Consider the following 24,104-nt stretch of genomic DNA (forward strand, 5'->3'; position numbering starts at 1 on the left):
CCCTGCCACAAAACAGGAATTATTCAATCCAAAAGAGCAACACACATAAAAACCCACAGTGGGGACTGGAACCACTGAGAATCCCATGTAGCTGGAGTGAAGGGGAGTGGAGGTGATGTCTCAGAGTGGACAACACCATGCTATTGCTATCCCAAGTGCCGCCAGAATAGCTCAATGTGACAAAATGGCCGGTCCACCAGCTATTTTACAGCAGGAGGTAGAGGGACGTTGTTTTCTCCTGTGTTTCCACGACTGACCTTTTATATCCAGAAAAAAGGGCTTTCCTGCCACCCTGTAGCACATCGATGGGGTGGGTTCCTGTGGCCAGTGACGATGGGCTACTGCAACAGCAGGGCTGTTACTCTCTGAACCAGTTCCAAGAGAGTGTCACAACAATGAACCAGTCATGAATATCAAGAGAATCTGTGTCCCTATACAGACTGGCAATGGGGGGGAGGCAAAGTGCCATTGGTCAGGCTCAAGGGCAAGAGGGGGGGCTTAGAAGACAACAACCACACAACTGTTTGGACTTCTGGGTGGGAGGGGATGTTAGGAGACAAAACTGTGACTTTGTTCAACAGAAAACTGTGATATTTTTCCTGCACATTTTCCTCTTCCTCTTCTCTCCCTTCTTTCTTTGCTCTTCTGACCCATCTGCCTTCTTTCTCCTTTTCCCCTGCTTTAATCTTACAACCACATACTCATAATTATGGAGATAGCAAAACATGCAGACACATCATGGACACTGAAATGCAAACTGACACACTGTGATGGGCAAGAAAAAATCATGCTCCTCCCCACCCCACATAGATGAACAAGTCCACAAGGGCATATATTCACCAGTCTTTTGCTACATGTTCATGGTGCACTGTAGCTGTTGGTGTCAGAGACCTACAGCAGAAAATGACCGAAAATGTGATCTTAAGACCTTTTTGTATATTGACAAGGTATCCAAACTTCAGACCAACTGAAGCCAATAGTATAAAAACTTATTCAATATATAAAATGTTTTGTATAAAATTAGAACTGACATTGCCATGCACTGTCTTAAAGCCAGTCACTCAGAGTTGCTTTGCATATACCATAGAAGCAGGAACAGCGAGGATCTACAAGTGAATCATACGTCTTCTTTCCAGGTTTCTTAAGTGAAGGGTGAATCATGCTCTCCCTTGTGGGAAAGATGAGTGTGCTCCCGATGCAGGTACATCTCACCCATCTTCCCATGAAGAAGAGGCACGAGTTCTCCCTTTGTGCAAGACCCTCAGAAGATTACAAACCTGTCCTCAAGGCCAGCCCCAATTCCCAGAGCCTTACAGTGTGTCCAGGAACTGCTCAGGCTTGAAATCTGGAAAGTTTCTAAAGAAGATTTTTGCATCACAAGAGAAGTCAAGTGTATTTGATGAAACTAACACAATAGCAGTTGGTTTGTTTGCCTTTTCATCCAGCTTGTGATTGAGCTGCGAAACTCAGTGACAAAGGTCAGCGCAGACATTCAGGAGGACCTCAATAGAATGGAATAGTGGGCTGATCCTAGCAAAAAAATGTTCAACAGAGACAAATAAAAGGTTCTGTGCCTAGGGAGAACGACCAAATGCACAAGTATAGAAAGAGTATAGAATAGGAGATACCTGGCTTGGCAGCATGATGTGTGAAAGGTATCTTGGTGTTGCAGTGGATCACAAGCTGAACATGAACCAGCAGTGTGATGTGTCTGCAAAAATTCTGGATTGCATTAATAGAACCACAGTTTTAAAAACACAGGAAGTTGTAGTTTCACTTTACTCCACATTGGTCAGCCCTCATCTAGAGTACTGTGTCCAGTTGTAGTCACCATACTTTAAGAAGGATGCAACTAAACTGGAGCAGGTTCAGAAAAGGGCATCGAGGATGATCAGAGGTCTGGAAAACAAATCCTATGAGGAAAGGTTGAGGAAAGGAACTCGGTATGTTTAGCCTGGAGAAGGCTAAGGGGGGGGGGGGGAACATGATAATGTTCTTCAAATACTTGAAGGGCTCTCACAGGAAACCAAGCAAGGATTTGTTCTCTGCTACCTCAGAGAGTAGGACTCGATCTAATGGCTTAAGCTGTTGGAGGAGAGATTCCAGGTGAATATCAGGAGAAATTTCTAAATGGTAAGAGTAGTTCAGCAATGGAACAGATTACCAAGAGAAATGATGAGCAGAGTTTCCTCCAAAAATGGGTGCTGCTGTGAGGAGCCCTCCCATGTCTGTCCAGTGGCACAGCAGCATATTCCTGGCATTCAGTTATTGCATCATCACCAACTTCCACTTCAACCAAGCTCCAAGCTGCGCAAAGCTCGGTTGAGCTGCACAGTCATGCAGTTGCAGTTTAGTGGGAACATTGGTGATGGGTTCTCCCTCACTGGAGGTCTTCAAATAGAGGAATGACAATCACCTTTTGGAGATGCTGTTGGGAGGATTTTGGTGCTTTAAGCTTTAAGTGGGCAGGAGTAGATGGCTGGCAACCTTCAGTCTCGAAAGACTATGGTATAAGCCTACAGCAACCGGTATTCCCAGGCGGTCTCCCATCCAAGTACTAACCAGGCCTGACCCTGCTTAGCTTCTAAGATCAGACAAGATCAGGCATGTGCAGGGTAACAGTTGCTGCACAGGAGTGCTGCAGGAGTGGATGACCTTGAAGGTTCCCTCCAACTCTAGGAGTCTAAAATTTTATATGGCTACCACCAGTGACAAAGGTGGGTTTTTAAAAAATGAACTTTAAAGAAGATTTAGATAAGCTCATGGAAGGCAGCAATATAAATGGCTAAAAGGGGTGATAACATAGGGTGATGTTTGGTGTGGCCTTAAACTGTAGAGACCTGGAGCCTGGAAGACAATAATGGGAACACTATTTTGTTTGTAGCACTTTTTCTAAAGCAAGGGCAGGAAATGTAAAACCCTTGGGCAGCATTTCAGGTTAACTCAAGTTTCCAGGGCAAAGTAGATGTGGTGGTGGCAGACCCATGTGAGACACTTGTGTCACTGCCAAAGTCATAAAAAGCAGCAGGAATGGGTGATTTAAGACAAACAGTGGGAAGGGAATGCTGAACCCTTCTCTACCCACACTTAATCTTCCCCACTCAAACAGATGGGGAGAAGAAGGGTTTTTTTTTTGGGGGGGGGAGGATACAATGATGGAGGCGTGGTCAAGGGAGATGTTCAACATCCCCCCTCCCATGTTGCACTTGTAAATTACTTCTTTACTCTCCTCAGCTTTATTTGGCATGACCCACTTTCCGGGTCATAAGGCTATCACGTCAATTTTAACTCAAGGCTCCTGCAGGGAAACCGAAGAGACTGTGTCAAGGAAAGAGCCTTGTTGGGCCAGTAGTGATTCACTGGCCACACAGTGACTTCCACAGTCTTCCACTGGCCACTCGCAGAAACATAAGCAGAGCTGTGAGTGTGTTGCCACCATTCTGTGAAGTGTAGCATTTGGTACTAGGCACAAGATTCTGCATTCTGAAAACTTGAGCTTTCAAGTTTCTGGCACTTATGGTTGTCAAACTAGGCATTGCAATATGTAGGTGATTTCTGGAGAAGCCTCCTACACTCAATCAAATTTGCAGGCAGGGAGGGGGTTAAGTGCCTGAGTGGCTTCTAGTCCTTCCCTGTGGACCCAATTTAAAATGATTGCAGATTTTAACTTCTTGACATAGCAGTCAGAAAACGTGGTCCAGTTTTTCATTTTGCAAAGAGAGCAAGTAGGCCTGGAGGTAATGCTAGGCTTCCCAGACTGTGGGTCTGACCTATTGAAACTGCCTTGCCTTCTTTCCTAGTAAGGGAACACTCACCCAGCAAGGCCCTCTTTGAAGTGCTGTGTTTGGTTTTGAGCATCTCAGCTTGAGCAGGATGTTGACAAATGGAATAAGATTCGGAGGAGAACTGCAGGGATGATCAAAGGTCTGAAAGGCAAGTCGCACATGGAAATGCTGAAGGAACTGGGTCTGCTTAGCCTAGAGAAAAATAAGACGAAGGAAGCTGATGAAGGGGTATGTTGACAGTTTTCAAATATTTAAAGCATGTTAGAAGGAAGAGAGAGAACAGGGGCTTGAGAAGATGGCAAACAATGAAATTAGAGTACAGGAAGGTGACATGGGTGACAAAACCATGGGCTTTGACTGAACTGGAGCTGCTGGACTGTTAGGCGAGAAAGGAGGGAGGGATGGACTTGGCCCTGTCTGTTCATGAATGGTAGGAACACTGTGGCAGAAGTGAATCTCCCTCTTCCATGATGTACTAGCTTTCTTGCAAGGATGAAGGATACTACCAGGGTAAAGTCCAGACTGTTTCTAGGAAAACCAGCTGACCCTGGGACACGTCCTCACCTTTCAGCAATGGAGCAAGCTGGCAGGAGGCCTTGTGGAGTCTCCTTTCATCTACCTAAGATGCTTTATGTGTCCAGAATGTCCTGTCTCAGGGCTGGGGTTGGATCTGAGGGTCTGTTGAGTCCCTCCCAACTCTAAAAGTTCTCCAATACAGTGGCAGGAAGAGCAGCACGACCCCAGGTGCCAAAGTGCATGCCTCCCGAAACACATTGTTGCTCCCAAGCAGGTGCACACACTGCCAATGTTGAACTGCAAGAAAACTATCCGCCACGCCGCATCACAGAGCCACACTCAAGCACAAAGGCATACAAGCACACTGCAAACAATCATGCCAAAAGGTTGAGAAATGCGCCACCATCAGTAAAAGCCACTATCTCTCATACAAGTGCAGTTTAATGAAGCATAGACTGCAAACAGGTACCACAGCTGAAGACCACCACAAGCACACAGCCTCCATTGTGGACCCAAGTCAACAGGATTGCTGTCTCTCTTGCACACATACTCGCAGAATCGCAATGGAACCCACAAATACATATTTATAGATAGTGTGTCAAAAGACAAATTCCCAAAGAGCAGCCATGTTGCGGCTGCATCACAAACAATGTGTGGAGATAACCATGTTGTACACGGTCACATGTGAAGCGTGGCTAAGACGTTTGCTTTGCTGCTTGTACACAGACCCATGTCATGTGTAAAGCAGACTGCTTTAGCAGCCAAGAGGTGAAGGTCAGCTGGCTTTGTCAGACACTAGCCAAGGCCCCATACCAATCAGAGAGGTTAACCCCTGAATCCTCAGTACCTGTAGCAGCCATAGGTGCCAGATGCACCAAGTGTGCTATAGGTGTGGATGTCACGGCGGGCCCAGTGCAAGGCTTTGCTGCTGGGGCCTCCAGCAACCTAGCACTGAGCAGCAAAGGCTGTGATGGCATCTGACAGGTTTGTAGGCAGCTTACTTAGTTATTCCATCAATGGCTCAGACATCAAAGATATACATGAATATCATAGAGTTGCATACATGGCAATATGTAACAGAATACACACTGAAGGGGCTTAGAGGAATGTGTGTGTGTGCAAGCACACACTCACAACACCCCTCCTTCCAATAAGCCCATGAACAAAGATTAAACTGTAAGTGCAGAATGAGGCCCACATGCAGTTTCTCTTACATGTAGACACACAACCACAAACAGCCCCACAATCTCAGCCTCCCACCCCCACTTCTGCGCTCACTTTCTCTTTCTCTTTCCTTGTGTCTCTTTGTCCCTTTTCCTATTTTTGGGGCGATTTAGTAATAACTTTAGAAATGCTGTTTTAGGGAGCGGGGTAGGTGGGTGGGGGTGGTATTTCTTGGAGTGGGTGGGGGGAGTGGGACCATGGGGCAGCGCCCCACACCAGAATGGGGCAGGGTTTGGGTGGGGCAGGGACCCAGGCATCCGGATGGGGGGAGGGGCTGGGGTTTTCGATACTATTTTAGGGAGTTCATAAGAAATAAAGGCTTTTTTATCCCGCTCAGACTTTGCCCTGGTGTGGTTTCTCTGTGTTTTTGTGCACTGTAGTATTTATTTTTAATTCAGTGTTTTCTTTGCAATTTTTCTTCCTGTACTAATTGTCATGAAGAAAACCTCCCTTCTGACTCTCACACACCCCCATTCCGCAAAACCACAGAATAAGAAAAATGAGAAAAGAAATGGAAAACAGAGAGAGCGTGGCATTGATCTATATTAAGGCCGCAGACTTATACACAGTGACTCCCATGGAAGTCCCACAGAACCCCTTGAGATGATAAATGAAAGGCAGGATAAAAATTGATAAAGAAATTCTCTGGGACTTACTTCTGAGCAAGCAGGCAGAGGAGTGGGCTGTAAGTTTTGCAAAACAAGTAAAGACCTGCAAGTATGTCTGGTTTCCAAAATTATGCAGTCTTCAGACCTCTGTTTTCCTTGGGGCAGGACACAAACGACACTGCTGCAGAGTTGTGATTCAGTGCAGCAGGCATACCGCAAGGTACTCCCCACTTGCTTCAGCAGTGAGATGTCCAGGAGCAGACCTCTTTAGGGTATCATTTCCTGCAAAAGAGAGAGCACTGGAGGCTGATGGTGTCTTTGTAACATCTACTTATTTACAAATATACAGAGAGCGTATTGGAAGCATACAGATTCTAAAAGCAGCCAGCCCAGCCACTCACCTGCGTCACATTCCCAAAGGAAAACGGCATGTCCGTTTCTGCCATTCCAAGCTAAAAACTCTGGATTTGATTCTGCCTCTGTTCTGGTTCAAACAATGTCCCTTTCTCGTCCTCTAGCTGAAAGGTATCATCTTCCAAAAGCAGAAGAATGATATTTCCAGCCACCGAGGAACATTAATGTTCTCTTGTTAAGTCCCTGAACACCCATTAGTTGTTCACAATGCTCAGTGATAAGCCCATTCACAGTGATTGAGACACCAAACTCATAACAAGGCAGTCTTGCCTGTGGTGTCCTATTGTACTGCGCATTACACTTCTGTGTGTTGATTTGACATAAATACATACCCAGCATTGACAACTAAGGGCCCAATCCTATCCAATTTTCCAGCCCAGGTACAACTACAATGCAGCCCAAGGTAAGGGAACAAATGTTCCCATACATGATGGGTCTGTGACCGTAAGTAAAGGATGATGATGATGATGATGATGATGATGATGTTCCCATACCTTAAGGAGGCCTCTGTGAGTGCTGCCCCACTACAAGATGCAATGCATGCCCCATTAGCACAGTTGCACCGGCACTGGAAAATTGGATAGGATTGGGCCCTAAGTCGTATCTCCGGAAACTAGAGACTAGACAGGAACATGGGAATCTTTCACTCAAGAAACTCTGCCCTCCTAAATGAGTCCTGTCTTCCAGACTTTGTTTTTCTGCTCAGTCTCCAGGCCCTTTCCTTGCCTGAGAATCCAGGAATCCTCTGACTCCCACTCTTCCTTTTGATTTTCTAAGTGTGTGGGAAAAGGGAAGGCCTAATGGGCAGACAAGAGGATGAGGAAAGCATAAATCAAGAAGATGAACACATCAAGGGACCCCAGGAAAGGCAGGGGTCGGGAGAGGGCACAGAACGCTTCTCAACTAGCAACAGAGGAGGCAATGGGATGGATTGATTAAGCTCATCTTGTTATCCGTCTTCGTCTAGATGCCTGGCTGTGGAAGACAGCAGAGCCTTGGCTTTTTGTTAATAAAATGAAAAATGTGTTTTCTTAGTAGAGATTCTCCCCCATCCCTTGGCTAGGAAAATGTTGTTTTTCTTTTGATCAACACCAAAAGCACAGGCGCTCATAAGCATTGTCTGTTTGCCTGCGTCTGCCAGCAGCCTCAAATAACAGCCAGGAGGAGAAGAGAAGAGAAGCAATATCCCCAGCAAGGTGTGTGAAAATGCAGGCTAGTGCTGGTCAATGTGGTGTGCCGCTCCAGCTGTGGCATCTCTTGGGGCCTGCAGTTCTGACTGTGTGCATGGAGAGATGGCTACATGTTTGTGCTCAGGCAAGCTTGTGCATTTGGCCCACGTGTGCCAGGAAAATCAGTTTCCTGCAGACCCTGCTCTCCCTGGCTCCCCCTCTCCCTTTCCCCGGTCCCGCATCTCGTTAATCACATTTTACGGCTGAATTACACATTTGCACTAATTTAATTTTTCATTTCTATGTAAATGAACTTTCTCTAAAGTTCCAGACGGTCGCTGCAGCGACAGAGCAGCCCACAGAAAAGGAGAGAGAGAGAGAGAGAGAGAGAGAGAGAGAACACCCAGCAGGCCTAGCACTTTCCTCTGGCCCACTCAATTCCACATTGCTCTCACTCGCAACCTGAGGGGTTCAGCTCCCATTGCACCCCTCCTCCAATCTACTGTCCTCTCTCCTATTTGTGATTGCCAAGTTCTTAGTGAGCCTGTGCCAAACTGTGGTTTTATCTGTAGCAATTAGGTGGTTGTTTTTATCTCCATGATCTGAAAAGCATCACCTCCTGATTCCTGTAAAAGTGACTACTGATAAAGACCCAGGAGCAGGCCTGGTGGGGTTTGTTTTTTGGACAGTTGGCAACTTGGGAATCCCGAGGTTTTGGCTGCTAGATCCTCCTCTTGTCACTCTAATCCCAGAACCCCACCAGAACCCCTGCCTTCCTCCACCAACCCTTTTTCTTCAAATCCTCTTAAGTCTAGATTAGTCTTCTTAGCAGGGATTTTCAACCACTGTGCCGTGGCATATTGGTGTGCCACAAATGGTCCCTAGGTGCGCCACAGGAGTTTGAGGGAGGGTCAGTTATTAGCAAGGCCATTGGGAGATGTGAACCCCCATCAGTTTTTTGACAGCTGACAAGGCACACCATATTTGGTCTGCAAACTTTTTCTGACAGAAGCAACACAAAAAGAAGCAACTTTATCCTGAGTCAGGGGCAAACTAGATGTCCTTTGTCTTTTGCAGGGGTAAATAGCAACAGTAGGGTCAACCCCTTTCCCTCACACTGCAGCCTCACAACACATGACCCCAAGCTGCTCTTTGCCCTTGGAGGGAAGCTGCCATTGGGCACAAACTGGTCTGTGTGGCTACTGTCCACCTTGACTGGCAGTGGCTTTTTAGAGTTTTAGGCAGGGGAATTTCCTTGTCCTGCCTGGAGATGCCAGGGCTCAAACCTGGGGCTTTCTGCATCTACAGCTCCCCTGCTGCTGAGTTATTGCCCCATCCCAATGTCTTCACACAACGCGTGCTTGGTTTATGGAATTGCTAGCTCAAGATGTGGCAACAGACCCTGGCTTTGTTGGCTTTAAAGGGGAATTAAATATAGCTATGGAAACCCACCCTTGCAAAATGGAGTCTCGGATGCAGAAAAGATTCATGCTTTGCCCAATCCTACCTAAACTCCCAGGTGGCTCTGGTCTTCCCACCAGCATGCTGGCTGCTTGTGCTGTAGGACTGGGGCATAAATGACACTTGGAGGGGAAACTGCATGGGGAGGACTGTAGCCTCCATGTCCTGCTGGAAGCTTCTTGGGAAATGGAATGTTGGACTAGATGCACCTTTGATCTGACCCAGTAGGGCAGCTCTTATGAGCTTAACATGAATAAAAGGCAGAGGCTGATTCTTCCCCACTTGGAGTCGCCATGCCAGGGAAAAGCAATGCCCATTGAATTTCCTTCCACTTTGCCCCTCACTGACAGGTCAGAGAGACTGTCAGAGGAAAAAAATGGCTTACCAGCAACCAAATGTTGTTCAAGCTCCCCTCTGCCTCCAAAAAGGCATCCATTACAACAAGGGCAGCTCCCATCCCCTCACAGCATTTGGCCTCCTCCACCCCCTCACACTGGCAGGGTCCCAACAAGTCTCACCGGAGCAGAGGAGCAACTTGTTGTGTTTAAACATTCATGTTTTGCCTCTGAAATATTCAGCAGATGTCAACGCAGACTGCAGCCGCCATGCAAAGATGGGGTGGGGGGGAGTGGACTGGAAAACCAAAGAGATTCCATTCAAGAGATAATAAGAGAGGGGCGAGGAAGCAGGGAAGCTACTATTGGGTGAGGACAGTGGGTTGCAAGTTTAGGATTGAAAAGCGTCAGCACTCCACAGCAAAGAGTCGGGCATCCCTGGCAGCTGCTGGCTCAGCACTGACTGCATCTCCACTTAGAGGCCCTCTAATATAGGGTAATTGCCAGTAATCTGCAACAGAGCCATTTGTCCCTCCATCTCCTTATTTCCTAAATTTGTCACCTGCCTCTGAACTCAGAAAGTGATGCTGAGCAAGCAGAACTAGAATTTGCTGCAGCACTGGATGGGGTGGGGGGGAGGATGTTATCTCTCAGTAGCCCCCTCTCTGTTTTAACTCTTCAGGCCCTACTCACTTTGAAGACAGACTATAGTTCAGGCATAGTTCTCTCCCACCACTGCTCCCCACAAATAGTAATCCAGAATCATCTAGCTGCTGAGCTTGGAGGTAGAGCGTAGGCATCAGGACTAATAGCCCACGAGAGGCATGACATCCATGACTGTCCAATCCCCCTTTAAAGCCATTCAAGCTAGGGGTCATCACCACATCTTGTGGCAATGAATTCTAGGATAATTATGTGCTGTGTGAAGCATCTCTTCCTTTTGTCCATCCTAAATATCCCCTGATTCTAGCAGTGGGGAGAAAAACTCTCTCTGCACTCTCTCCACACTATTCATAATTTTATAAGTCTCAGGGCCCAATTGCATCCAACTTCCCAGCGCTGATACAGCCTTGCCAATAGGGCATGTACTACATCCTGCAGTGCTGGTGGGGGCAGTCACTGAGGCCTCCTTAAGGTAAAGGAACAAAGGTCAGGTCAGCCCTGTGGCTGGTAAATTGGATAGAATTGGGCCCTCAGTCGTATTCCTCCTCCATCACTTTTTTCGAAGCCAAAAAGTCCCAAACACTGTAGCCTTTCCTCGAAAGGTGCTTCAGCCCTCTGATCATTTTGATTGCTCTCTTTGGCACTTTTTCCAGTTGTACAATGTCCTTCTTGAGATGCGGCAACCAGAATAGGTTACAGTACTTCCAATGTGGCTGCACTATACATTTGTATAAGGACAATATACTATCAGCGGTCTTATGTCTTGATCCCTTTTCTACTCTGGAACCCAGCATGAAATCTGACAAAACCTTCCTGTCAAGAACATTCTTGGGGAGGTTGTGAGGTCTCGGCCTGGGCAGCCTCCTGAACATTTAAGACGTGGCTGGAAGAGAAAATTCTACCACTGCAGCGATCTCATTACATCTGCAGATACTCTCCCTTTCTTGAAAAGTATGAGCACCTTCTTAGGATCCGGACCTGAAAATCCTGGTTCTTACCTACCTGGTCACCCAGAAAACACACACGGTGTCTGGTTCTTCACCTAGGGACCCCAGGAGTCCAGGTGCCAGATCTCTGCTCCTGTTTAAGCTTGGCTTTCATTTTTTTCCTCTGACAGGACCTCTGAGCCTTTAACGACAGAAAAAATATAAGCATGTAAAGAAGCACATTTCCCTGGGATGGTGGTGCAGTGCTGAGAACTGCTGCCCGTCGTGCTACTATTAAAGGCTTAGGGAGTGATGGGGCAATCCTACTCCTCTTGCAGGGACACCAGAGGGGATCTTGGCTCCCAGGCCCCTCAGCACCAGCCCATTAGGTCTCACTCCAAAGCAGTCTTGTTTTCATTCTGTCTCACACATACACATACAGAGCATGGCAAACACGCCACGCGGGTGAAGCCAAACACAATCTGTCATCTGCCTTCTGCAACATACGGAGAGAGAGCTCTCTTCTCATCCGGCTTTTTCCCTGCTCTAAGCACTTTTGGCTTCACACATTCGGAGCGTGTAAACCATTGCAGTGATCCAGGTAACCTGAGGCAGGCCCCTGGAGAAAAGTGGCGGGCCCTGGGGAGGCCTATAGGAGCTCTGCTATCTGCCAGTCAGCCCTCCCCCCCCCACTCTTCTTCCTAAGACTTTTGGCCATATGTAGGGCCTGGATGCTCCAGCCCCATTCCAGATACGTGGGGATCTGTTAGAGTAGCTTTGCTACACAGGGTGGGAAATGCACATACATGTGCCAGCCCTGCCTACTCCTCTGTGTTGAAAGGGGGCACACAATAATCAAAACCCTCCCTTGATTATTTAGGCAATCAAGAGACTCACCGCCTCCTCCCAATTCATTCCCACCCATCCCCCTACCCCCAGCTCTTGGTGTTGATTTTCTATTTTCTCCTCTGCCTCGGTTATTTATGATGGAACGTGATTTGCTTGGTGCCTTGGCTGGTACAGCAAAAAATCCAGAAAGGAGCGGAAGGCGTGCTGCCAAGGAAAGAACACCCAAGGTCCTCCTTCCTGCTCAAGCCAATGGGACCCGCTCTCCCCTCCCTGAGCACATGTATCCTGACTTTCCACATGCACACATGCGATACCTCCCTTTTCTGCCCTAACCCATACAGAACCCAGACATCTCAGCTCTCCTGCCCACATACTTAACCCTCAGGCCCAAACAATTTACATAATATACACATCAGCGCCCTAATTATGCAAACGGCATGTGCTAAATGTATTTAATTTCGCATCAGTCCTTCATCCAGGAAGGGAAGAACAAAGAAAGGTCTTCTTGCTTGCCAGGAACCCAGGAAAGGAATTCCTTCTACCGAAAGCCCAGCTTCCTGACTTAAATGGCACAGCCCAAAATGGGGAGGGGGGGTGCTTTCCCATGCCGGAACCCATCCTTCCCCAGCCCTTGTATCCTGTGAACCAATTTCATAGTGGGGCATATTATATTATGTGTGGATTTTGTATACACATACATGATATCATAATAAGAAAATATGGTGGTCAGAATTGAGGCATCAGCAGTCATAGGGAGAAGCAGAGGAAAGTGCAGGGCATTGGTAACAGCCAAGAAAGGGGTTTAGCAGGCACAGTGTGGCCCTCACCCTGGTTACTGAGTGAGGGGCAGACGTGTAGGGTCTTCTCCATTTGCTCCAGTGGTACTGATTTACTCTGTACAGACACTGGTTTTGGGTTCTGAACTAGATATCTATTTTGGAAGTGGTCACATAATGCTCTTATGCTGCTTCTACTCCTGGTATCCCCCCACTACAAATTCCAGGGATGGAAGCACGAGTCAGGTGCCTTGAGTCCGAGTCACAAAAATCAGCATTTTTCGCTGACTCATTTACACTCGAGTCATGCGAGTGGAAGACTCGGCAAAACACTCTAGTCAAGGGCCCCTTGACTGGGCACTCATCCCCATGCATGCAGACTCGAGTCTGTCCGTGTCTGGGTGAGTTTGTTTACTGTTTTCGCAGCATGAAAAACCTTCTGGGACCATCATTCCAACTGGGTGAGCAGCAAGGAAGTTCCAGCCCGGAGGAAGGGAAGGGTTGTTGTTTGCTTACGCATCTGAGCGGGGGGGGGGGAGGCTGGAGTGCAATCTCTTACCTGTCTCTGATAGGAAGGAACCAATGATTATAGGGTGAAGGATGGGCAGTCTGGTGTGTTTCTTTGGATGAGAAAGAGCAGGAGGAGGAGCCCAAGGGGGCTCTTGCCTTAAGACTGGCTGGAGAAGCCCAGAGAAAAGGGAGGCGGGGAAGCCACAAAGGGGAGGGGGGTTTGTAGCAATCATGCTTTCCAATCACATGGCTGCTGTGAGCTCCGTTGTTACTTGGGGGGGATGAAGCCCCATTGAATGACTGGCTGCAGTGGGACTACTGCTGAGTAGTGCTGCAAAGGATTGGGTCGTCCTGGTAAGCCTCCCAGCTGCTGCGCATGACCCTCCTCCCTCTTGCTGCTTCTGTCCCGGCTCTCTCACAATCCATTCCACCCCCTCACCTTGTTTACAGATGGGATGGGGCAGAAGAGGAGTGTTTAAAGAAGATTCCGTCTCTCTCTCTCTCTCTCTCACACACACACACACACACACTGACAGCAGCTCCATTTTGTTTTCTACTCCTGACGCATGTATCAAAAAGACTCGTGACTCAAGTCTTTTTGAGTTGTGAAAAGGCAACTTGGAAAGTGCCCCTGTTTTGACTTTTTTCAAGTTGAGTCTCAGGGAGTGGAGACTCTTGACTGGAGTCATGCAGTACTGGATTTGCCCATCCCTGACAAATTCAGAGGATAGCCGCTCTACATTACGTGATGATGCAAAAGATTCTGGGATGCACATTCAGTTTGTATAAAGTAAACAAGTTCACAAGCAGAATTCACAAACTGAGCACGTGCCCCCAAATACTTTGTGCCATTGCAGTGGGTTGAGACCTACTCTGCTTGGCTGCCCTCACTCCACCTCATTCCACAGCCCCTTGCTCTAGCCCTACATCTCTATCTCAAATTTACCCACAAATTGTGTTAGAAGGTTTGCTTTTCCTCAGAAGAGGTAATGTTAGGAATATTGTTGCTCATTCCAGTTTTAAGCCAAGCACTAACCATTGGAGCTTCAGATCAAGATGTGTTGGTTTCAGTGTTAAACCCATCTCCATTCTTTGAAGTGAGCCCAGTATAAGCAGATTGAGAAACAGGGCACACAATGCAGTTGTGACATCCTGAAAAGCGTAAGCTGGCTGAGGTACAAACAGAGCAATAATCAAACAGCATCATCAAAAATCATAAAGAGAAGATGCCTAGAATCTAGGTCATGCATGGATTTCTGAGCAATACTGCAACTCCTTCACCACCACACACCCCTTTCAACAAACACACAAGCCATCCAGGAGCCTTGACTTTTGGTATGTTTGCTCTACCCCATGAGAACATATTGCCCTCACCGACAACATAGGAGCCAAGCTTACTTTCCTCTTTAACCGAGGGACAAATCCTATCCAATTTTCAAGCGCTGGTGCAGCTGTGCCAATAGGGCATGCGCTGCATCCTGCAGTGGGGGGAGCAGTCATGGAGACCTCCTCCAGGTAAGGAAATGTAGGTAAGTCCCTTAGCCCAATGGGGCTACATTGCTGCTGCACTGGCACTGGAAAGTTGGATAGGATTGGACCCTCACTCTCCTTGCTGTTCTCCCCCCAAACACGGGGAGTTCTACTTCCCAGCCCTTGTGTTCTGTTGACCTATCAGACATTTCTGGAAACTCAGTGTCTCACCCTGTCCATATTCTTGTGCCACTAGTCTTCACTCCCTTCCAAGAGCTCCCCAGAGGCCTGGCCTACTGGCTGCCCTCAGTTCTAACAAGTTCTCTTACTTTCTCAACCTGTCAGTGGATTTTTCACTCCTTCCTCTGGATTTAATGAACACCTCCAAGCTGAGCGACAGGTAATTTCGTTTTGTCCCCATCAATGTCAGAACTGGGGGCTGAGATCCAAGACCTTGTGTCAGATATCAGGCTACCAGAAGTCCCTTTTGTAGACTTTGGCTGCATCACAGTACCTGGTTTAGGAAGCCTTGTATGAACAGTGGTTCTTCTCTACTCGCCCCACTCCCCACCCGACTCCAGAGGTGGCTGCATCATCTCAGTGATGCCTAGCAAAGGATCTCTTTGTGTTAGGGCTCAGTACAGTTTCATCCTCTTTGACCTCCACTGTGGTGGAGTTTCTGTGCTTCCCTAAGGGGAGAAGGCCTTCCACATTCCCATCATTCAAGGATCTGGCCTGGTGCCACAGAATGCAGAAAGGGCTGGGTATGGCTGTCGAGTGCTCTGGGCATGGCAGGACAAAGACCATAACGTATCACATATGAATAAAGGGTCAGGGCTTCCTGCAGTGCTTGTCGCTTCCATTCAGAATCAATTGCAGAAGATACTGAAGTGTGACGGGGTGTTTATCTTGCCATGATCTATGGGATCAACACTCTCGTTTTTTCCCAGGGTGCCTGTGCACTAATTTTTACTCCTTAGGGATATTCAAATAAATATCAAAACAAAATCACATCAGGGTTTTATTTTTTTTAATTATTCCATGAATGACACTCTGGATCTAGGTTCTGTTTTCGCAGACTCAATGGATTGTTTCTCTAGATCACTTTTAATGCAGTGTTTCTTGCTCATGTTCACATGAACAGGGACTTCAAAGCAACAACGTCAAGACTGTAGTTCCCATACTGCTTTCACGAAGAGGAGCTAAAACAAGCAGAAATATACGTACTGCTCTATTTCTGAATACAGTACAGTAGTTAGCTTGTTTCCACACTAAGGTAATTCAGAAACCACAGAGTCACTACACTTCCATTATCAGCAGTAAGTAGAACTGAACAAGAGACTCCACAAGACATTTAATATAGGACTATATATATAGCACCATATGTATATATACATATGCCCCCCTTAACAGTTCCACAATGCCTGTCCTCGCAGGCAGGATGTGTATGATTATTCAGAAGTTGGTCTCATTCAGCAAATGTCCACTTATCCTGACTACAGACCCTTCAATTGGTCATTTCCTATTGGGTCCTAGCTACGAGTGGCGCTTTAATTGGTTGCTTCCTATATATAACCTGAGCAATCCCACCATTTGCTTGTTTCAATATTTATTTGAATTCTCCATTATCACAATTCTGCTTTGGAGAGGAGGGGGAAGGAGTTAGAGCCTTTTCATGGTGAGCGAATGAGGTACAGCAGTGGAAGGCCTTGTGCAAGCCTCAGCAAACTGGGGAAAAGGTGAGTTTATTATTATTTATTTTTCACATTTTTATACCACCCTTTTCCAATGTCTTGGCTTGAGTGAGTCCGTAGACAGAACCAATGCCCACTGGCTCTTAAGCTCTTGCTCAGTTCCAAATGTAACTGCGTTCAAAATTAGACACTAACTGGAGCGTAGGGTGCAGTCCCAAGTGAGTGAATAAGAACGAGAAAAGCCCTGCTGGATCAGACCAAAGGCCCCTCAAGTCCAGTGTTCTGCTTCCAGTGGCATACCACTCTCTCTAGGAAGCCCTTAAGCAGGAGAGAAAGGCGTACCTCTCACCTATCACTGCACTCCTGCAACTGGTATTTATAGGCATACCACTGCCGAACCCCTGAAGACAGCACATAGCGTTCAGGACTAGTAGCCACTGATAGGCCTGTCCTCCATGTCATTGTCCAGTCCCCTTTTAAAGCCATCCAAGGTAGCGGCCACCACCACATCTTGTGGCAATGCATTCCACAGACTAATGATGCACTGTGTGAAGAAGCCCCTCCTTTTTTTTCCAAATGAAATCTCTTATCAATCAGTTTCACAGAATGACCTCTGGTTCTAATATTGTGAGAGAAGGAATAGCTGTTATAAGGTGAGAATGCGAAAGGCTGTGATGGTACAAGGAACAGAAATATCTCCAAATGGAAAGCAACATTTTCCAAGATCCCTTTAAGAATTAGCATTTGCCATATAAAGATGTAAAGTCAATGCAGTTTAAACATGACAAAAGACAGGCAAGAAAGCAGGGAACACAGGACAAATGCTATAATACTGGGAGACCAATGCTAGGTAGTGGAGTGGACGTGATGGAATTTCACCCAGTGATATCAATGCACCTGCCAAACCTTAGGCTGCAGTGAGGTGTCACATAATCACACAAATAAAAAAGCTTCCAGGTAAGTTCTAAAATGTGTGGGTTGTTTCCTTAGGAAACTTCTTGAGAGACAGGTTATTGCTCCTTCCGTGAAACTTTGAACTTCATCTATGGTAAAAGGCATAAGAAGAACCTCATTGGGGTAGACCAAAAGTCCATGTAGTCCAGGGTCCTGCCTCTGGGAAGCCCACAAGTCAGCATCAGGCCAACAACCCACCTGCTCTATTGCTCCCTAGAGCTGGCACACTTCCAGCATTCCATAGGGAAGGCACCAGGATGAGGTCTCTTGTTATCAGGTGTGCTCCCTGGGGCATTTGGTGGGCCGCTGTGAGATACAGGAAGCTGGACTAGATGGGCCTATGGCCTGATCCAGTGGGGCTGTTCTTATGTTCATAGAACCATCAGGACTAACAACCACTGATAGACCTCTTTTCCATGAGTTTAGATAAACTCCCTTAGTGGCCATCACCAGCCTTCCCTGTAAGCTGTGTGGCCATGCAGCTGTAATGGAAGCCCCATATAACTGAACAAGGTTGCCATCCACCACAACAGGGCAGGAACAATGGCGATGGCAGCAGCCCAGTATCTCTGGTTCAGCCACAATTCCATGGCTGACAGCCAATGAGCTTGGGCTTGATCAGGCTGAACCATGTAAGCAGCAGCATTTGAGTCTCCACTCTGGTCTCTGTCACCTTCTCCTCCCTTTGCTCTCCCTCTTGGCACTCCAGAGCTTGGCAATGACAACGACGTCATTGCTGAGCGCTCTGGATGGCGACAGCCATGCCACTCAGCCACTGCAGGGTTCCATGCTGGATATGCGAAGGACTGCCTTCCCAATAGAACAACACATCCTCTGAGGTTCGTGAGTGGGGAGCCTTCCTAGGGTGGTGCTGCTGTCAGATGTTTGACTGGTGGGGAAACGGGAGGGGATCTGTTCCATGGCAGCACTGTATACTGTATATGGAACTCCTTGCCTTTGGAAATCAGATTAACTACCTTTACAGAGGCAGAGGGCAGGGTTGGTGCAATGCCTACTAGGTAGCTACTGGCACCCAACCTCCTGTCTCATTTTTTTAATTGGGAATGGACAGGGAAAAGATATTTCTTGCTATCACCAGCCAAAATTAGGGAGCCCATACAGAAGGCCACCTTCCAGGTTAAAAAGGAGCCTCCAAGTCCATGTTAACAAGGAGTTCCCTTATATCAGACAGTAGCAGAATTTTGCCACAGGCTCCTTCTCTGCCTGTCTTTGGATGGCAGCTGAAGACGCATTTATTTTACTTAGCATTTGTATTGGGCTCTAAGGCATTAGGGACACTTATAACGGGACACTTCTAAAGGGAATTCTGCTGAAGTCAAATGACCAGATGCAAAGGAAGGCACAGTTCCAGTCCCTTTACAAGTGTCCTGGCTTCTCCTGTCACAGTGCTGTTGCCAAAATTCTTTTTCTTTATTAACACATGCAGGGCCAAAGACTTCCTGACACCTGAGGAAGCAACTTCTTAGCTAGTGCGCGCAGGTCTGATTGCACAACTCCTGTGTTACTTCACCTTCACTGACCACCAGTTTGTTCCCAGGTCAAATTCAAAGGGCTGTTTTTGATCTTTAAAGACCTAAAAGGCCCAGAACAAAAATTCTTTTCTGTGAACCTGCCCAGATGTGGAGGTCAACACTGCTCTGCAAGAGGCCTTGCTGTGTGTCCCTCTGCCACTGGAGCTACAGTAATAGGTGCAGGGCCCTCTGTTACCAAGGTTAATGGAACACCCTCACCAAGGAGAGCCTTCTGGCCTCTTTCTTTGCTCCCTTTTGTCAAAGTGAAGAACATTTACTCTTGCAGCCTTTTCAGATGCATTTTATTTGATTAGATAGTTACTGTATATTATAATGGAATGCTGAGGTGGTCTTTTGATGCAAATGCTATTGTTTTTGTGACAAAGTTTTAAATGAAGGTGTTTGTATTTGTTTATTAAATGTCGTTTGAGGAAATAGTTGCTTTGAGTATTTTTAAAATAGAAAAGTAGGATAAAAGTGCCTAGGTAGGTAGGTACAAAAGGTTTGTTCTCATTTTCTTAAATGAAAAGCATGATGTGTCAAGGCTAGAGCAGTGAGGTTTGGGAATGAGGTTCCTGCGTTCTTTGGGAGATGAGTGGAATCTGTTTGCACAGACTTGAATCGAGACTTGAATCGGCTCCTATCACATTACGTAATGGAGCTAGGAAGATTTTCTTATCACTAGTTACTGCAATAGTGAATTGTCAGTTTTACTTATTTACATAAAATTGTCACAGATGTTTTCTCTTGCGTTTCATGGCCTTTTGGCCTCACTATTTACATTTTCCTCTTTTTTCCTCTATATCTATAAATACAAGTATACAGGACCTGCAAATTCAGGACAACAATTTGTGCATCTAATGAACTAGACTGTAGCTCATGCTATAGTTTAGTTCACAAAAGCTGAAACTAAAATAATTAGTTTAGTTTTCTAAGTGCCAAAAGAAAGTCAGAACAATGGTGGTATTCCAATACCTTCTAGCTCTTAAACTGAGAGTAGGGTCTATAGGGCTAAAGTTACAGGGGCTTGAAGTCAGGATTCCTGGGTTCCTTTCTCTGTTCACAATTTTCTCTCCCTTCTCCCCTCTTCTCTTTGATCTCAGTCTCTAATCTGATCCCTGCTTCTTTCATCTTACCAGCCCCCAGCCAGCCAGTTAGTAAGAAAACCTCAGCTTCTGGAAATCCCCCCCATATCCTGGGGATGTGGGGAAAAGGATCTCCAATGAATCTCTTGGAGATTTCCTTCCTGGAAGAGTAGGATTTGACCAGCCTTTGAGGACAATTAATTAAGGGTCACCAGTGGATATTTTGGTTTCCTCCAACCCACCAACTTTTCAGCATTTCTTGGTGGTATTGTGTGCTAGACCTTGATCTACAAATGATCTGTGAGAGATTTTAGAGAGGGGGTACATGGTAAAATTAGAAGTTAGTGTTATATTCTCTGAATTAGTGTTATATTCTCTGATGACAGCAGGTAGACAGGGTTATTCAGTTTTTCTGCGGAAGGGGGAAAATGTTCTAGTGCGTTAGGGAATGGGTAGGGAAATTGTCTGGGGAAGGGAAATGTGTGGGTATTTATCTCTAATCAGTTTGATCTGCACACTGGAAAACAACCTAGAAAGAAGACTAGAAAACTTTTGTGCATATCAGCTCTAGGGTACTGCTATGGACTGACAAATCTATGTGTCTTCTCAAGTACACCTTTCTAATAGGCTTGGGCATGCAATGGCTGAATGGAAGTCTCACCCACCCCTGCATTTTGCTGCTCCACTTACAAGGGACAAATCTGGGGGAAATTTCAGTAGAGCAAAAGGGGGCATTACTAGCAGCAGTGAGGCTCTTCTCAGCAGCCAGCAGTTGTCACTTTTCCCCCTACATTGGCACATCATCACATAATGCTGCTCACCAGGGAGCCAAAGAGGTTAAAAGATGGTGGCTGCCAGTGGACAGGTAGAGCATCACTGATGCTGCTGTTGCTCCTGTCACTGGGAGGTGGGCAACTGCAAAATAGGAAGCAGTGAAATAATTTAAACTGGGGTGGGGTTTCACTCCCCCGTCATCCTCCTGATTCTCCCAAAATTTGAGCCAATCATTCTCCATGCGGAATTGTGTACATGTGGACAGAGGTGGCTCCATCAATTGGGCCTGATGGGTCACATGCCGGGGACCCATGTCCATGCAAGCTCCCACGCCTGGGTCCAGGCAGCCTGCTGTTGACAGCCTGCTGCAAGGCAAGCCAGAGTCCACTGAGTCGTTTACCAGGCACAATTGTAAGTGGCCGTGGTAGTAGCAGGCCATCTTCCTCCTGCAGTGCCATTTTACAATTCCCAGATGTTCTGTTCTGTTGGTGCACTTATGAATTAAGTAGCACCAAAAGAAGACTGGGGATGGTCCTCTGCTGCTGTCGGCCTTTTGCTGCCTCACAGTAAGCCTTCCCATTGGGTTCTGTGTCCCTGGTTGGCCTACTGCAGGGCAGTAGGGACAGCAGAAGCAATGGACCGTTCTCTTTCTTCTTCAGTGCCATTTCACAAATCCTGTTGCTGTTGCTCCCCACCATCATTTGGTAAGCCAGCCAGCCAGTCAAGGATCCAGAGCCCAGGGGGAGGCTTACCAGGAGGCGATGAGGAGCAGATGGTCACCTGTTCACAGCCTGGTTCCCAGGCACCATGAGAGGAGTAACTGGTGCATACATGTGCTTTCCAAAGCATGGGGGGGGGTGCACCACTGGGGGCTTTAGATTCAAGGAGCCCCAAAAGCTGGAGCTGACACTGCAGGTGGACACAAAAGACATGGGAAAACCCAAGGGTTCACAAATACAAAGAAACCCACAAATTGCAGTTCACTCACAGATAAATATGGATGTGCTGCATGTGATGTACACTATCAGGTTTAGACCTATACACACACACTCTCTCTCTCTCTCTCTCTCTCTCTCTCTCTCTCTCTCTCTCTCTCTCATACACACACACACACACACACACACACACACAGAGTGTCAGATGCCCAAATGACAGGCGGTAATGGTTGCTATGGTGACGTCAGTCTCCTGTTAGCCATTTAGACCGGTGGGACCCTCGACAGCTTCAGGCACAATGCAAATTAAACTGCCTGCCACGTCTGGTTCTCCTTGTGGAGAACCCATGATTCCTGACTACAAGCATTTTCCCCATCCTTGCTCTAATCTTTCAGGTTTGACTACATGAGAACCCAGAAACCCCAGCTCACCGTTTCCCCCATCGCTTAAATCTTCTTAATTGCATTTTCCTCACCAAGAACCCAGGAGTCGTCTTTAGCTTACTAAAGGAGTTAAATCCAGGAGCACATAATTCACACACAGAGTTCCCACCTTTCTTCGTGGCAGGTCTCTTGTGCCTTTTTTGCCAACGACGGCAGGTTGAAGTCAACAGGTGAAACATCTGTCGTAATTGTGTCTTCACATGATAAAAAGCATCACCTGTTGAATGTGTGCCTCTCACAAAGACCCATGCCTGGGATAAAGGGTGGGAGCCCTACTCCTGGAAAACTAGGAATCCTGGCTCCCAGCCTTCTACTACTCTCTCCTCCAGGGTTTCTCAAACTAGAGGGCCAGCCTGTGGCAGCCCGAAAGCAAAAGGTGTGGGGGTACAGGCATGTGTCAAACTAATAATATACAGAATCCAGGCTCTGGCTTCCCAAAGCATGGACTGTGACTCCACTGGGATCACTGAAAGGAAGAAATGCACTTGGCCCAGTTATCTCAGGCCCAAGATGCAGTGGTGCAAGGAGAAAGGGAGATGTATGAGGTAAAAGAAATGGCACCAAGGTACATGGAGTCAGGCGAGCAGGGAAGAAGCAACTCGAAGGACACAGGAGCAAAGCAGGTAAACCTAATGAGGTTTGTGAGTTGAAGAGGCCTAGAAAGGAAAGGTGGACTGGGTGATTTTGAAAAAGTAAGCAAGGCTGCCTTAATGTAACAGAGTATCAAACCTCACTTGCAGAGAAACCAGAACCCCCTAGCTCTGCCTTCAAGCCTTCTCCTTCTCTCGCAGTCCTCGCCAGAGATCCCAGGAGAGGCGCTAAGCTGCTTCCCCAAACTCTCTAGGCCAGGGGTGGGTGGACTAAAGGCTTGTGGAGTCCATTTTGTTTTTTACTTAAATCCTGAGGACCATTAATTGGAGCCAGGCATCCACTTAGAATTAAGGACCGGGGTATCTCTGAGCACATGCTTAGCCAGGACTTTGTTACAGGAACCGAGCTGACAGTCTTTTCACACAACAATCCACTCCCAGTTTTCTCCAAAGCCTTTTCCTTTCAGCAGTCTAATTTAGAAGGGGAAACAAAGGCTTTTCAATGTTGATATTGTTCAACAATTGGGAGTCAAAAACCATCACCCAGAGAACTGACGGTAGAGCCCCTGCCCACTTTTAGTCCCCCTGCTTTTCCAGAGAACCCAGAAGTTCAGTCTCCAAGCTCTCCACCGAGGCTTATGAATTCAGCTCTGAATGTCCTTTGGGTTTGCACCCCAGAACAACTTTCAGAAGAGGTTCAGAATTGAATGCATAAGCTCTGCTGGCATCCTTTTTAGCCAATGCCAGGGGACTGGATACAGTTCTTCAACGGCATTTGATCCATTGCTAAAGGACACCAACATCTGGGGGGAGAAGTATGTTTATTGGGTGCTGTTGGTCCTTTTATACCCTTTTATTCCATCTCACACTAATCTGTTTATCTCATTCTCTTGGCCATCTTTCACTCCCCCCCCCCCCCCGTATCTGTGGTGATGCCGGTGACAAGTGCGGTAATTAAGCACCGAATTGCTCCAGATGTTCTGTTCCTAGATGAGTAAACAAGACCTGTTGGCCCTTGGATGGGAACAAATAAAGGAGGGAGGGCGAGTGCTGGGGTGCACAGGAGGAGTTGACATCCTGTGAAGAGAGGGTCCTGGGAAGGGGGGAGGGAGAATACTCAGGAAAATCCCCTGATGGGATTGATGCGGAGGGGGAGAAAATGCATGATGTGTGACGGGAGCCATTGGGTGGGAATGTGCTGTGGAGGAGCTCAGAACAGTGGCTGAGAGGGGGTTTGGTCATTTTTAATCTGTTTAGGGAACATGGGAGGGCGGCAGGTAGGAGGTGATGTGACTTTAATCCTTGTACTAATCTCCCATAAAAAGGGGGGGGGGAGGTTTGTGTATTAACTGCACAGGAAAGCCCAAGCAGCCGCTAGCTTTGTGTAGCTG

General features: G+C 47.1%; 1 pseudogene; it reads right to left on the reverse strand.

Moving 5' to 3' along the window:
- Nucleotides 1-2,514: 2,514 nt before the first annotated feature.
- LOC136654475 (5S ribosomal RNA) lies at nucleotides 2,515-2,632 on the reverse strand (annotated as a pseudogene).
- Between the last annotated feature and the right edge of the window lie 21,472 nt (nucleotides 2,633-24,104).

The sequence above is a fragment of the Tiliqua scincoides genome, chromosome 5 (genome assembly GCF_035046505.1).
Source record: "Tiliqua scincoides isolate rTilSci1 chromosome 5, rTilSci1.hap2, whole genome shotgun sequence".
In the NCBI taxonomy this organism is placed as follows: Eukaryota; Metazoa; Chordata; class Lepidosauria; order Squamata; family Scincidae; genus Tiliqua; species Tiliqua scincoides.